Genomic DNA, 17,122 nt, shown 5'->3' with positions numbered 1-17,122 from the left:
CATAGCCAGAGGACCAGCATGGGTACTACTATTCACAGTGTTGCTTTTGTTTTTGTTTGTGTTTTTTTATTTGTTCTTGTTTTTTAGCTTTTTCTTATTATTTTAATCTACAGAGTAAATTACTATATACACACTGGAACCAGTTAATGCCCTTAGACAATCATAGTTGTTTCATAAAGCAGAAAAGACAATGCAGGGGAAAATTAGTGCCCAAAAGCACAGTCACAAAGGCTTTGAAAGTTCTAGATACCACTACAAGTCAATGCTGGAGATCTGTCTAAAACAATCAGTGATTCAAGAGGAATGCTTTAATTTGGAGAAAATACCACTCCCTCCCTCCCACCCTTGAGTAGCCCCTCCCTTTTTTAAATAATCTTTTCAATTCACTATCAAAAGTCCTGGATCTTCAGATATGCGTTAAACTATAAATAAACACTGCATAGTTCTCTTTTGTTTTGTTTTGTGAAAAATTATTGCAGTACAAAGACTCCAGTTTGGAATTCAGTAAGGAGCAAACAGTACTGGAGTATGGGCGGTCCGAATGGGTCCTGGCGCTGGTCGCAGAAGTGCAGGAGGCAGGGCAGAGGTCTGGAACAGAGTGGCTGCAGGAGCAGTTCCACTGAAGGGAGAATTCACTGCCACAGCAGCAGCAGCTGCTGTGGCAGCGAGGGGGTTGGGAAGAATTCGGGGAGCCAATGGCTTTGAAGGTTCTTTTCAAAACACTAATTTTACCTGTAAGGAAAAGTTAAAAGAAGGATGAGAATAAGAGTTTGGGAATCTGTAGTCATTAGTCAAAATGATAAGTATGCTTAGGAATACAACGGAGTGATAGACTGATGGTTCGTGTTTGTAACCTTAGTTATTCAGGAGGCTGAGATTAGAGGATCACGGCTAGAGACCCAGCTTGGGCAGAAAAATGCAAAAGATTCTTCTTCAGTTAACTCCAGAAAGCTGGAAGTGGAGGTGTAGCTAAAGTGGTAGAAGGTCAGCCTTGAGTAACTTAATTAATTGAGAGCACTAGGCTCTTAGGTCAAGCTCCACTACTGGCGTACTCATGTGCACGCGTGTGCACGCACGCACACAAAGCAGTGAACAGCTACAATCATAAAGTCAAACTGCTGAACTGACAATAAAGAAAATAAAAAGCCTTGAACAACATTTTTCCCTTTGGAAGAGCGGGAGAGCTGAAAATGGCCAACCAGCAATGCTAAAGAATCCTCTAGAGAAGGACCTGGGAATCTTATTTAAGTTGAAAATTATACTTGCTGAGGAAAGTATTCATCTTTTTATTTTTAAGTAGTGGCTTATGCCTGTAATCCTAACTACTCAGGAGGACTGTGTTTAAAAGACAGCCCAGTCAGGAAAGTTCTTGAGACTCTTATCTCCAATTAATCACCAAAAGGCTGGAACTGGAACTGTGTCTGAAGTGGTAGAGCAATAGCCTTGAGCATAGAAAGTTCATGGGGCAACATTCATGCCCTGAATTCAAGCCCAAGGACAGGCACAAAAATAAAATAAAATAAATGACCAAGAAAAGATGATCAAATAAAATATAAAATATAGAGAAAATTTGTGCCACCCTTGACACATTTGTTAACCATCACAGAGCAGACCTTGGTTAAAAAAAGAGGTTCATTGTTGTTTTCAATCATACACTGGGCAGGCACCACAGACAATGCAATTTCCTCCTGTCTAAAATCCAAGGGAAATACCAAATAGTAACAAAAAACTTCTTCAACAAAGAGTAAACACTTCTCCAAATATTGACACTTTCCCCTTTGTCTCTATGCAAATACTCACCACCTCTTCTCCATCCTGCTTTATTATAACAAACAATAATTCCAGGTTAGGAAGTCAAGAAGATACTTCTCCCTGGGGAGAATATTTCCACTTCTACAAGCAGTAACATGGCCACAGTCCAGAGGGAGATTCTAAAGACTAACTGGATTTTGAGTGCTCTACTCACTTACAAACTTCAGCCACTTCTATGCTGGTTAAGACAGGACTACAGTGCTGAAAAACCAGCTCCACACAGAACTCACCTTCTCCTCTGCAGCTAAATCTATTGTTATTTTTTTAAAAAAGTGGTTCCATCTGCATAAAAATAGAGAATACTGACATGAGCATCTTCTAATTAATGACTACAGCTTTCTTATAGCTATATTTTCACGTGTCCATGTACACAACAGCACCAACTATGAAAAGATCTATTTGAGAAAGACAGATTTCAAAATGCACAATCCGGCATCCTCAGTTTTCACTGAGGACCGAGTCTGATAGAAATGATAGTCCCTTTAATCAGTCATAGGTTATAGTTACATGGTTGGAAGGTTTCCTCAATTCTCCCTGATTCCCTCCCAAATAACCCTAGTCATCTCTACACAAGGACACTGTATCATCTACAAGGCATACTTTGGAGTAATGAAAGAGGGCATTTTGCAGGATATATTTGTCCAGGCCTTCTATAGTTCCCTTGGATGAAGGATTAAGTAAAACAAAGTCATCCTCTTGAGCCTGTATTTTGAACATCAATGCTTTGTCTTGAAACTCTTAAAAAGACTTTTATTGACCTTCTACCTTGATTATCATCATCACTCATATCAAGACCAGATTTAACAAAGCGACTCCCTTAGAGAATTGAAAGAAGCTGATCTTTTCTCCCTTTGCTGTACTCAATGATGGATCTGAATGCAAATAGGTAAGACACTAAGCTGTGGCTAAAATGGGGCAAAGGCTTGACATAAATCATTGGGCCAATGGTGGTATCGAGATCTCACTGAAATCAATTTGTGATATCTTAGGTACATTTACTCCACTTATTGACTGACATTCTCTCCTCCCCACCCCTTTCCAAAAAGTATACTCTCACAGACTGTGGACATTACAGAAAGCATGTTATCTATTGGGAAAGAAAGATGTCACTCACCCCCAGTGGATGTGCTGCCTTAGGAAGCTTGTTGTAGGGACTATACTTCGGTTTCGGGGGCTTTCCAGCCGCTCTGTCTTTGTGCCTTCAACTGCTAATGTGCTATTACATGCAATTATACAGTGATAGTGTAAAAAAGGGTATCTACAAAAACTCTCACAAATATTGTTTTAACCTGGAGAAAGATAATCATTATTTCATGCACATTTCAGAAAGACAAATTTTTTAAAAAGGCACACACTTGTGCCCTTGGATTCTGATGGCCAGAGCATAACTATTCATTTTTAAATATTTTTAACAAATAGAAGGATCTTCCACCACCCCCCTCCCAGCTTTTTGCCTTCTCCCTGAACACATATCCATTTTTAGAAAAGTGTTCACAAAGGAAAGGCATGTCTAAAGGAATTTTATGTGCAAATAAACAAAGATGCCCAGGAAGGCATGAATTTATTTCCATACCAATATTTATCCTCACATTTGTACAGCCAAATGTCAGCCCTTCAAATTCTAAAGATAAATAACCAAGGTGCATAAAATCAGCAAAATCCTGTACACACACATATATAAAACACAACACAATACGAAGGCTGGGCCTTCCGCTGGAAATATACCACTGACATGTTTAGAAGGCTATTCAGTATAGAAATGAACGCAATGTGATTAGTCATCCCTTTTAGCAGCTGGTTGCAGGATTTAGAACTACAGCACAATACCATGTAATAAACTACACACAATAAGAGAGTAGCACAGCACAAAATTAGTTGCAGCATGGAAATAGCAAAACACATAGAAACGGAACATGGTAAGTTGACCTTTAATGAGACTTAACACATTTGAATGGGAAATATGATAGAGGAAAGATTGGATAACTGTCTCCTCCTACTCCATACACACCAGAATAGTGCAAACTCCCTGCCAAGAACTTTCAAGAGATCCTAGAAGCCACTGCATTTCCCGGCAAATTAATATACACAAAAAAGGACAGTGGATAGAAGACAAAGGGGTGCAATAAAAAAAAATTGTCTTCCCACAAAAAAAAAAAAAGAAATAAACATAGTTGTGCCGGTAGCTTTAGTGTGGTCTTGTTTGTAAACATTTGGGTAAATGCCCAAAAGTGGGATTGCTGGGTCATATGAAAGCTCTAAGTGGAGTCTTTTGAGGAACCTCCATAGTACTTTCCAAAGTGGTTGAACAAGTTTACACTCCCAGCAACAATGAAGTAAGGTTCCCTTCTGTCCACATCCCCTCCAGCATCTATTGTTATTAGATTTCTTGATTATAGCCATTCTAACTGGGGTGAGGTGGAATCTCAATGTTGTTTTGATTTGCATTTCTTTTATGGCTAGGGAGGTTGAGCATTTCTTCAGGTGTCTATTAGCCATCCTTCTTTCCTCTTCAGAGAAGTTTTTCTTTAAGTCTTTAAACCACTTGTTTATTGGACAGTTGTTTCTTTGAGGATTTGTTGTTTGGGGATTTAGTTTTGGAGTTCCAAGTATATTTTAGATATGAGACCCTTGTCCATTGTATGGCTAGTGAAGATCTTCTCCCAATCCATGGGCTTTCTATTGATCTTGCTGGCTATGTCCTTTGCCATGCAGAAGCTCTGCAACTTCATGCAGTCCCATTTGTCCAGCCTTTCTTTGATTTGTTGTGTTTCTGGGTCTCTATTAAGAAAATTTTGGCCTGTGCCAAGGAGACCTAGGGTTTCTCCTAATCCGTTCTGTAATGTTTTCAGAGTGTCTGCTTTGACTCTGAGGTCTTTGATCCATTTGGAGTTGATTCTGGTGCAGGGTGATATATAAGGATCTAGCTTTAGTTTTCTACAAGTTGTTAACCAATTTTGCCAGCACCATTTACTGAAGAGGCTGTCTTTCTTCCATTCTATTTTTTAGCTCCCTTATTGAAGATTAGATGGCACTATTTACTATAGCTAAGATATGGAACCAACCCAGATGCCCCTCAGTAGAAGAATGGATCAAGAAAATGTGGTATATATACACAATGGAATTCTATGTCTCCATCAGAAAGAATACATTGCCCCATTTGTTAGGAAATGGAAAGGCTTCGAAAAAATTATATTAAGTGAAGTAAGCCAGGCCCAAACAAACATAGGTCCCATGGTTTCCCTTATTTGCAATATCTAGTATCTGTCTGAGTCAAGTAGAAAAGGTCAAATAAGGTGATGTTAGGAAATTGAACCCTAAGATATGTTTTCAAATATTTTTTTTCTTTCATGTGATTATTTCTAACACATTTATAAGATTATTTCTTTGTTGCTTTGTATGTCCCTCCCCCATAGTATAACCCCTGCTTTCACTGTATTTGATGTTGGTATAATTTGTGGAGGGGAAGGGGAAAAACAAATCCTTTAAATAAGGATACAGGTGGACCCATTTCAACAATGAAATATAGAAGTCGTTATGTGGAAAAGGAACTTTACAACTTTGGTGTGGGTGGGTGGGGGGGGAACCAGGGCGATGGGTGGGGGGTGGAGGGGGGAGGGTGGGAAGGGATGGGAAGGGGAAACAAAGGAGGAGGCTACAATGCTTGATCAGAAATGTACTCATTATCTTGCCCATGTAATTGTAACCCCTCTGTGTACAGTATTTTCACAATAAAAATAAAATAAAATAAAAGAAGACAAGGGGGTGAGTAGGCAGATGTGTGGATGGAGGGATGGATGGAAGGATGGAGCAGAATTACAGAAGGGAAAGGAAGAAAGATTGCACATGTATCCTGCTTGTGGGGGGAGGGGGCAGGGCTGCTTTGTTTACATTCCCACCATCTGCCCTGCCTACCTGTTTCAGTTGGGTTTCTGAGTTGACATGCACATGACAGATTTCACAGTGGAAAGTCTTGTTTTGCAGCCCGTGTTTCCTTTGTTGACAGGTCCTTTGCCTTTTACTCCTGCCCCAGGAAAGGCTTTGATAGTCCCACTTCCATTCCTGGCTTCTAGCATAGTTTTGTGCTTAGTACCTGCCAGGAATAGTTGGGGACACGGGGAAAGAGAAATAAAAAGAATGACAGGGGAAGTGTTAGCTAGTAGATAAGTTAAGGAACCATATAATATCCAAATGTGAACCTTTGGGACTAAGGCTGAAGCATGGCCATGATGTCTAGACTGTAACAACGTGTTCCTGTCACCTTGTATAATCCTATTGAACTTTTCACTTTTGTAAAATGCTGCTCCACATCACAAGCAAACAGCATCATCCTAGCAACTGAACTTGAGAGCCCTCTGAGAGGAAATTAAATGGGTGTGACTGAGTTTCATTTCCTCTTGATGGTATAATAAGCCATAAATGAAGGCTGATGAGGAAGAGTGAGTTAGTTGCTGAAGGCAGAGTTGGAAGTGATGTGTAACAAATGTAATCAATTTAAACATGGTGTGTTTACAAAGGTGGCACTAATTAAATGTCCACTTTTTAAACAGAATCTAAACAACCTCGCTTTACTGTGTGTTTTAGGTTCAAAATGGAAGAGCAAGATTAATAATTTTAAAAAAAACTTGATGGTTCTGTAAAGGTCACTTTAGGCTAATACAATGCAAGTAAGTAAGAAAATGAAAGGTAAGCTCAAAGTGTAGGAAGATAACCTGTAAATAAATGCTTATCTTCACTAAAGCATTAACCTCTCTGGGCTCTCACACATAGGTACTGTAACTCCACTTGGCAATCATCAACATTATTTTTTTCAGATCACAGTAGTTCCATCATGATGGCCATTTTCCCTCAAGAGCATTGCTTGGGGCTGGGAAGGTGGCTCAGTGGTAGAGCGCTTGCCTTGCATGCATGAAGCCCTGTGTTCGATTCCTCAGCACCACATAAGCAAAAAGAAAAAAGCTGGAAGTGGCGCTGTGGCTCAAGTGGGAGAGCGCTAGCCTTGAGGTGAAGTGCTGAGGGACAGTGCCCAGGCCCTGAGGGACAGCGCCCAGGCCCAGAGTTCAGGCCCCATGACCGGACCCCCCCCAAAAAAAAGGATTGCTTAAATTTTGCTTTATTTCTAGTTATTACGTGTTCCTTCTTCATCCCTCTTGGAGGTGTGTTTTAATTTAGGAATTTCTTTTATTATCACATGTAGCCTTTGTGGTATTCGTTTAAATTAATTTCTACTTCCTACTTGTATTTATTAGGTTTTTGATCAGTTCTGCAAACATAAAAAGAGATTCTTAACTTCTGAGTCATACATCTGCCTCAGAGCAATACTGAACATTAATGAGTAAAACATGTTTGGAACATTCTAGATCAGTGTAGATCCCCTCCTATCGAATAAGATAGTTCATAGCTACACATTTTATCTTATTCAGGATAATCATGACTTTAACCAATCAATATAAAACATACACACTTTACAACGTGGGTTGTTTGCTTTGAATATCAATGTTCTTAATGCATAACTATTATAATACTCATATGTCAACCTAAAGAAGTCAGCGTGGTGTTAGCATTGGAGGAACTGCAGCACTGCACTGAGGGACGAAGCAATTCAAGGTAGTGCTGTTGGTGCCCTCCTCTTCTTTGCCCGGCCTCCGTGCAATAGAGTAAACACAGGAATTTTCTACTTTGCAGATGGCACACATGTTCTAGGATGCCAGATACAGATACGTAGAAGGTGTTCTGCACCTCTTTCTTGCAACAGATAATTTTATTTCAAAAATTCCCCTCCTGTATTCAAAATGAAATGCACTTCAGGGGCAAATTTAGATTTCCAGTGCACCTGAGAAACCAAGAGCATGTCATCCTGACTTTCAGAAGGGACTCCTGGTTCACTTTTGGTTCAACTCATTTGTGATTTGGAGCCAGGGCTTGGTACATAGCTTACATGCACACACACACACACACACACACACACACACACACACACACACACACACATCTCAAGGTTGGTAGGGGACTTCAACAAGTGGCTTTGCTTCTATGGTTATTATTAATCATCAGTACAGCTGAACTTTGTACAGTATAACCTCATGCACTTAGTGGCAGAGTATTCATCATAATTAAATAGCTATTAGACAGTTTATATTTTTAATGTTTTAAGAAGCTCTAAAGGTAACTACTTTTATTTATCCCAAATAAAGCTCAAATTCAATTTAAAAAATCTTGTTTTAACTGAAAACGTTGGGGATAAATGTACATGGAGAATATATACATGATGAAGATTGAAACTCATTTTTATTGCAATACCTTGATACACCCTCGAGGCTGTGCTAACTGTGCTGTTGGCTCGCAGCAACTATATGCATTAAGTGCTATTTTAATGCCTGATAAGACACTGAGATAGGCAAGACTAAGTTACCCTCACGGGCACAGAAAACAAGCCTTCCATGACATTCTTGAAATCTAGAAAACTGATCTTTAGCTAAGTCCCTAAAATTTCACTAAGGGCTTCCAACACAACTGGCTGTGGTTGTATACCAGTCTTCCATAATATCTATCCTTTGATTTTCTACCTTACATATTAATAGTCTTGTGTAAAACTGGCTTTTATTTGGGTCTTTCAAACCCCGCCTCCCAATCTATTTTCTTCCAGCACCCTCTTCTTCTGAGCAGAATTCTATAAACCAGGATATACTAAAGGGCTGTGGCCCTGTACTAGTCCACAATATCACTTCTTGTTTCTGTATCGCATAAATGCCTTCCAAGGTCCAGGCCTACCTCTGCATCCCATGCAACTTCTCAGCAGAGCAGTCAAAAATATGTTTCTGCACCACCTCCCGTGCCATCTCTGTCTTGAGAAAATCTTCAGGATTTCAGGCAAAGGTATCATCCTGACACTCTTGAAAGCCTGACCTGATAGTAATTCTATTTGAAGTTTTGTATGAATGACTTCTGAAAGGAATACCATATTTCATCCAAACTCAGCAAATCATAAAGTTTCAAGTAATTTTATTTACTTTTTGCTTAGCTGTCTAGTTTTGAATATGTTGAGGCAAAATAATTATTGTTCTTGTATTTGTAAAAAATCAGCATCCATCATGTAAAATAACAGAATGAAGTGGGCTGTGCATTATGCTTTTCCATAGCATAATGAGCTGAAGGCTCTAAATAATGTCAATGATATAGAGCTTCTCCCTTAATATACCATTAGTCAGGTAGTTGCTAGTGACCCATGCCTGTAATTCTAGCTGAGATGTGAGGATCATCACTCAAAGCCATCCCAAACAGGAAAGCTTGTGAGACTCTTGTCTCCAATTAACCCTCAGAAAACTGGAATTGGCACTCCAAATGGTATAATGGTAGCCTTGAGTGTAAAAGCTCAAGGACAGCACCCAGGCCCAAACTGCAAGACGCATGAGCAACAAAAGAAAAGACAAGAAAAGACAAGAAAAGAAGAGAAAAAAACACATCAGTCTCTATTGAATAGTGAACATGGTTACTATGGTAATTTTCTATATGAGAAATTAGCACAATGTGCTGATTTATTATATAGCTTACAACTGACATCACAACAGCTCCACAGATACAACTTGTTAGTAAATCCATAGCAGTTCAAAGGCTGACCTCACTGAAGGCTTGATTCATGACTTGAACCCCAGTGCTGCTTATTTTAAAAATGTAAAAGTAAGCAGGGCACTGGTGGCTCACACCTATAATCTAGCTACTCAGGAGGCTGAGATCTGAGGCTCAGGGTTCAAAGCCTTCCCAGGCAGGAAAGTCTGTGAGACCCTTATCTCTAATTAACTACCAAATAAGACAGAAATGAGGCTGGGGTTCAAGTGGTAGAGAGCTAACCTTGAGCATAAAAGCCCTGGGATAGTATCCAGGCCCTAAGTTCAAGTCCCAGGACTTCCAACAAGAAACATGTAAACAAGAGCCAGGTATAGTGGTATGTACTTGTAATCCCAACAATGAGAATGGAGGAAGGAAGATTGTGAGTTTGAGGCCAGCCTTTATTACATAGTGAGTGTGAAGCCAGCCAGAAAAACACATTGCTTTATCAATGTTTCTGCTAAGAATTCTAGGACTCCAAAATTCTTAAACTCTAACTGTGAAGGACAGATTTGACCTGCCAAATTGATGCTTGCCTCCAAATAAATGTGTTTTTCTGTCAAAGAATTTTTAAGAAGTATGTGGACTTCATGATGATTATACTTGTGTTTGCATTATACTTGTATATGTATGGCAAATGTGGATGGTACAGATTCTGATAGAAAGGCAGATCGGTTTCTAGGTTTCCAGCAACTGAACTCCCGAACTGTGCCTGACTGCAGTTAATGTTGGTAGGAGGAAGACACATGCTAAAGGAATTGTTCTCCATCTGCAGTCACCCCTCAGAGTTTTAAAGTCAATGCCCAGATATTACGAATGAGGCACAATCGGTCAGTGACTCAACATGCAGCTGCAGTATTAACTTCAGACATGATTCACAGATGAATCTACTTCTGGTACAGCTGCTGACATAACCCTGGCAAAGAACAGTCCTTTAAATGAAAAGTCGATCTTGGAAATCAACTCACGTTTTAGAGAAAAGCTGATGTTTGTATGTACACATAATCTCACCCACACTTCCCACACACATGCCGAAAGAGAAACCAAGAGAAGTACAGAGAGAGAGAGAGAGAGAGAGAGAGAGAGAGAGAGAGAGAGAGAGAGAGAGAGAGAGAGAGAGAAGCAGGGGCAAACAGAAATGGAGACAGAAGTGGGAACAGCCCACACTAAGCAAAAGCAAAGTGTAAACATCACCTGATGTGGAAAAAATAACTTGTAATGTCAAAGCTCATAGAATTCACAAACTGTATAGACCATGGTAATGACAATATGCTTTGTAAAAATTTAAATGTGTTTGTGACTCTGAGTATCACTATTCCACAATACTGTGAAATATGTGAAATTTTATGTAATCACCTAATCTCAATTAAAGGAAAAGAAGTGAGAGAAGGGATGGGTTAGGAGCGATGGGTGACAATGTTGTCAGGCACCTTGTACTCATATACTGTTTTGTAGAATGGGAACGTCTTTGTACAACTACTTAAAGATAATAAAATTAAAAAAAAGATAATAAAATTAAAAAGAAAAAAAAATGGAGACAGAGTCAGAGACAGCAACAGACAACTAGATAGGACGAAATTATAAAGGAAGAGCATTTTGTGTTTGTTTCTCAATATTCTCCTATTTACTTTTCTGTTTTAAAGTTTAGAGTTCAAGTAAGAGACATTTGCTTGTCACTTTTCTGTTTTAATGGCTAATGAATGCCATCTAATAATTGTGCCACTGTCCCCCCAGCCCTTGTGTCCTGCTGCACAAGTTCTAATCTATTCAGAGGAAGATGGTTGCAGAGCTGTGGAGACAGAATGAAAGCATGTGCCTCTCACCACTGTTGTGCGCCTCCAGCTGTGAGGCCGAGTTGAGGGCCACCTTGCATAAGGAGCAGTAAAGCAGTCCTTGTGCCTTTTCCTCCTCTGTCTCTGTGGAAGGACATGAGCTATTGCCGCTAGCTGTCGTGGGGCTTTTTTCTGCTTTAGAGGTGATCTCAGTTGTCATAACACTGCTTTTGCGGATTTCCACACTTGTCCTCGTTGATATCGCCGATGTCCCTGTGGTACTGTCTGCATTCAAAAGAGCATAGGAGGAAGGGGAGGATAGAGGGTCATTGTCTTTCCTTGTTTGGATGGCTGACATGACACCCTGTTAATAATGATAAGGGCAGTGAGAAATCACTGCTTGTTAACTGCATCTGTCATCTAATGAGGGAATGTACACAGATGACCACATTTCACTTAAGCTTTGGAGGAAACCATCAGGTGATTCTTCAAGATATACATGGATGCAAGTTCTAAATATTCTCTGGGGATAAATAAACATGTCATAAGTTTTTCTTAACACAATGCCGGAATAGAAGAATGTTTGCAATACATACATTTTCCTTTTAAAAATTTTAAAAAGAGGATAAACATGCTTTTTTCCCATTTGTCCTATTACTTTTCTGTTGTCCTCCTATATTGCTTTATTTTATTAATCAGCAAAACTCTGATATCAAAATTACTTTCCCTAGATCAGCAGCTGAGAAAACCATTGTTCTATTTACAAAGAATCATAATTCAGCACCCTTTGAAAAGTTCATCAGTATGAAACCAAGAGGAATTCTAGTCTGGTGTATTTCTTAAGTGGGCAGTCTGCATCAGACCACATGCAGGAAGTTGTGGTAGAAGCAATCAAATGATCCACCTCACTCGCAAAGAATTCACAGACTAATCATCCTGTGTTAAATGTCACATGGTTTCACAAGTTCGAGGACCATGAAAGTGTCCATGCGCTGTAATCCAACAACCCTTTTGGCGCTGAAGTCTGATACTAAATCTGGAGAGATCAACCTTCAAAGAGAAATTACCCTGTCCTAATGTGACTTGGGCACACAGGACTGTCCTCTTAAAAGTGCCACTCACTGTGATATTAGCAATGCGTGTCATGCCCAGCAATAACTTGCAAGTGAGCTTTCTACTGGTTTCTCCATCTGTCAATACCCCATCTTTACCTCCTCTCCTTCATTCTGCCTGTCAGCTGGTTCTTATCCTCTTAGTCTGAACACTCCCTGCTGTATCTCCAGCTTCAGCTGCTCTGGGATCTCTCATTCCACATGTCATTCCATGTGCTGCTGTGGTCACTTTTCAAAGACACACTAAGCAGTTCATGATAAATAGGTTGGACAAGGCGATACGTAAGGGACAGCAGCCTGCCTACAGTGCTATTGTCTCTGAACACATTTACTTCTTATAACCTCATACTTTCAAGGGGAGATAGCAGTATAAAATGCCTTTGACCTTGTATATTTGCATTGTTCGAAGCATAAGAATGAAGACACGGGTTGAGGTTGTTTATTCCTACTTTCTTAAATATGGAATCAAAAACATTAGTTAATGTCAAGGGACAAGGGCAGGGTGGGGCTAATCGGAAGAGATGGGAAGGAGAAACAAAGGAGGAGGCAACAAGGCTTGATAAGAAATGTACTCATTATCTTGTCCATGTAATTGTAACCCCTCTGTATGGTATTTTCACAATAAAAAAAAAAAAGAAGACTCTTGTGAAAGGCTGGTCTGTAAAAGGCTCTTCCCGATCTTGTTTCCTATGCTTGACACTTCACACAATCACTTTAGTGACTGAAATTATTAAGGCAGTCTCGTTCAGCGGAATGGAAAACACTCAACTACTGTGGTTTGTTTTTTTTTTTTAAATGTCTACCTGCAAATGAGTGACTCACTGGATAAACTTTCCAAACAAAAATAACCCTCATGCCATTTTTTTCCATTTGTTCTCTTGGACACTGAGAAGCTTCTGATTAGCTTTCAGTTGCCTGCTAAGGTCCCATGACTAAAATCAAGATGATCTTACTCCATTTACGGTCCCCTCATAAAAAGAAATGATTGCTAGCATGAACCTCCGAGTAACTAACTCATCGCCAATTTGCCAAATGTTTTCTATACTTAAAAGAATTTCATATACTTATACAAATAACACAAATTGACCTTCACAGGGAGCTATGAAAATCAGGACATCACAGAAATTACAAAAATTCCCCGATATCACACCAGTGGGATGAAGTCAACCAAAGCAAATTTCTTCATAAGATGTAGATGTCTTGAATAATGGGGTAAAAACACTGTGCAAGACAATCCTGTCCAAGATTGTCTACAGTAAGATCTTAAGCTGTAGTAAAGTCAGTAAATTGTTCTTATAGGCAGCTTTGTGGAGGAATGATAGCTATGTTTACAGAAATTGGATTTTCCAATGTGGCCACACAGGGAAACCAGATGTGATACTCTGGGTATTTATTTCAGGGAAATTCACCATGGTAACAATTTTTGTAGTAATCCTTATCTTTCAATAACTTCTTCTCTGGACTGACATATTTCTTTTATGTCTTGATCTGAAAATGGTCCATGACATAGATCATATTAATCCCACAATAACTTCTCTACATTGAAATTGGGAAACAAGAGTTAAAAAAAAAAATGATGTTTCCAATCCTTGTAATAGCTACATTGGTATATCTTCTAATCCCACAGGAGAGTATACATTTACACCAAAATCACTAAGACTAGAGACACCAGATTATTTATGCATAGGACTTAGTAAAGCATTAACATCTCTTTAGGCAAGTTCTTTACTTGAAACAGGCTTAGGAGAATTAATATTCAAAGGCTTAACTTCTACTTCTATTTCTTGTCCTATTTTGACCACATAGTTGAGCATACATATTATTTTCTGAGATTGGAATGAACTTGAAAGAATATAAAGCTATATACTTTTTTTAAATTTTAACTTGAATCTGTGGATAATGATTCTTTAAAGGTAGGATTTGAATTGACTTGGAACAGGATGTGGACTTTCACTTATCAGCGTTTTATCTGTGATGAAAGGTCCTTCTTTTCAAGTCAAGGAGTTAAGGTAAACACATTTTAGCATATGCCTATCCCAAGAGAATCAACTATTTTATACACTGCACGCAAAATGACATAGAAATTTGCAAAAGGGCAAAGAGGCTTTCCTTAATGTGGTTACATTAAATCACTAATTATACAATTACTGTAAATCATTCTTATTTACTCATTAAAATACAAGGATCAATGGATGCACCTGGCAGCATCAGGTAATATGATAAGGATTCCTTGTGTGGTCTTTCTTCTTCAAATCATAATACCTGACCAGTCATAGAAAGCACAAAAGAAACCTCAAGTTAAGGTCACTCCACCCAATTCCTGGCAAGTACCCTCAACGCTGCCAATGCCGTCAGAACAAGGAATGTCTAAAAAAACTGTCTCTGTGTGGGAGAGTCTACGCAGGTTTAACATCTAACTGCAATGTAGGATCTTGGATGGGCTCCTGTGGTGATAGAAGGAAATTTGTCAGAAACATAAGAAATGTAAATGAAGAAGAGGTTTTTGCTAACAATTTGTCAGTATTGATTCATGAGTCTTGACAGATGAACTGTGGTCATGTGAAACGTTAAAAATAAGGAAAACTGGGGCTGGGAAGGTAGCTCAGTGGTAGAGTGTTTGCCTCGCATGCATGAGGCCCTGAGTTTGATTCCTCAGCACCACATAAACAGAAAAGGCTGTAAGTGATACTGTGGCTCAGGTGGCAAAGCACTAACCTTAAATTGAAGAGCTAAGGGACAGTACCCAGGCCCTGAGTTCAGGACCCTTGACTGACAAAAAAAAAAAAAAAAAAAAAAAGGATAATTAAATACAAGGTGTAAGGAAGCTCTCCTGCATTTTGTTTTGTCATCTAACACTTCAGATTTTCCAAACTCTTCTCATATTGACAAGTAGAACTAGATAGTGTGTGGTTTGGGTTACTTTGCATAATCATAGTTAAACTCGGCCTTAGTGGTTTTAAAACATAGCAGTCTTAATTTCAAAATAGAAAGTTTCCAGGACACTTTTCAACGTCATGATGTATAAGGTAAAAACTGGAACTGAAGTGTGTGTGGTACAGTTTCAAATCAAAGCTTGTTATCCTACGTAGCCGGGTCTCATGAGCCCAGCCTTCAATCCATCAACATTTATTAGGCTGCTGTTTTGTGCTAAGTTCTGTGCTAAGCCACTGGGGACAAGAAGGTCAATAAACATAGATCATGTCATTACTGGCATAAAGAGGCTAGTTTTTGATATATCTCATATTGATTTGGTGGTCTGTGTAATAATAATGTAACTGGTTAATTTATGAAACATCTCACACAATAATTTGAAATATCAATAATAATAATCATTATAACTATTAAAAAAACCTTCCATGTGTTTTGTTTAATATTATATAATTGTACTTAAATATCCATGAAATAGGCTCCCCAATAAATGTTTGACACATAGGAAAGGAAAATAATAAGAAAGGATGGGGAAGTACTTTTTTAAGCAGTTGCAGGTCCTAGTGCACTCTCAGCTTACATGTCTCCCAAAGGTACGTATCACTCTTATCCTTACCTTAAAGAAGGAAATTCTGGATATAGAAATTTGGGAATTTGGCCAACATCATAGCTTTCAATCACATCGTCTACCTCAGTGTACATGCTCTTCATTTGTTCTTTTATTGCTCAAGTTTAAATATATTTGGTAAAAGAATTTGAGTCACTCATGATTTATTATTCATGGTGAAAGATGACGTGTTAGGCATTTGACTTTAAAAGAACCTAAACTTGGCCAGAGCATGAGTCAAATCACAAATGTCCAATCATGCATTTATGTGAAACTACTATACTTTGCTCAAATCCATTTAGAAAGAGAGGAAAAAGGAAAACCTGCGGCTCTGAAATTACCTCGTGTGAAAAGTGGTAAGAATAAATCACAGCCTTCTTCACTGTACTGCGCCCCTCCCCAGATAAAAATGAGAAAGTAGGATAATGATTCACTTTTCTCAGTATTTCCCAAAGGCTGATTCTGATTTCTTTTTGCTATTCAACCAATGACTCTAGCAACAATATATGTGACAGGGAATGGAAAATAATGGGTGGCATTCTGTGGAAGAGAAAGATTTGAGATTGTGTGGACTTAGATTTTTGAGTCATTTTGCTGCTAGTGCCCTATAGCAAATACTCATTATTGAAACACTCATTCTTTGGCACTGAAACAAATTGATAATACTTTGTGGAATGGGGCGTTGGTTCAGAATGAAAAGAAGCATTAGTATTCATAGTGGTCCATTTGTGACCCTCTTCTTGCATAAAAACACTATAAATACACATTGCAAAACATCCAAAAAGCACCAGGAAGGTTTACAGAAAATGTCCAACAACTTGAATTCTGGATAATAAAAGAACACCTTATATAATCTGTGTATGAAATTTTATTACTTTAGTTACAGACTTTCGAGCTATTCCAATCTCTTCCCAGGTAGCAGGGGTTCATGATACAACCTAAAGATCCTCAATAAGTTTTTGTGGAGAAGGAAGACTTAGAAATATATCTTGTTTATTTTCTTCACTTCTGTGTGAATTTTAAGTCTCTCTTAGATTAGCTAGCAAGTGGGTATGCAACAGCTGCTTCTTCTTAAATATGCTGACATTTTGAAGTATAAAAATGTGCTTCATGACCAAAAATATTCATAAGTCTCTAAAAATTACTGCTGGTGGTTTATTTCCTAATGATTTTATTTAGTTTAACCAACATTTATTGAGAACCATGCCATACACTTTGACTCAGGCAAGAATGAACCATGAAAATGATTTGTTTTGTACTTTTGAAGGCTATGCTCATCCCAAACTAGG

At 38.7% G+C, this 17,122-nt stretch overlaps 1 pseudogene; it reads right to left on the bottom strand.

Annotated features, from left to right (window-relative positions):
* Nucleotides 1-418: 418 nt before the first annotated feature.
* On the bottom strand, nucleotides 419-15,928 carry LOC122107909 (annotated as a pseudogene).
* Nucleotides 15,929-17,122: the final 1,194 nt, after the last annotated feature.

This window comes from Dipodomys spectabilis, unplaced genomic scaffold (assembly GCF_019054845.1).
Source record: "Dipodomys spectabilis isolate Male_0828 unplaced genomic scaffold, ASM1905484v1 ptg000054l, whole genome shotgun sequence".
In the NCBI taxonomy this organism is placed as follows: Eukaryota; Metazoa; Chordata; class Mammalia; order Rodentia; family Heteromyidae; genus Dipodomys; species Dipodomys spectabilis.
Note: the sequence above shows the minus strand (reverse complement) of the source record. Positions and strands in the feature narration are given on the sequence as shown.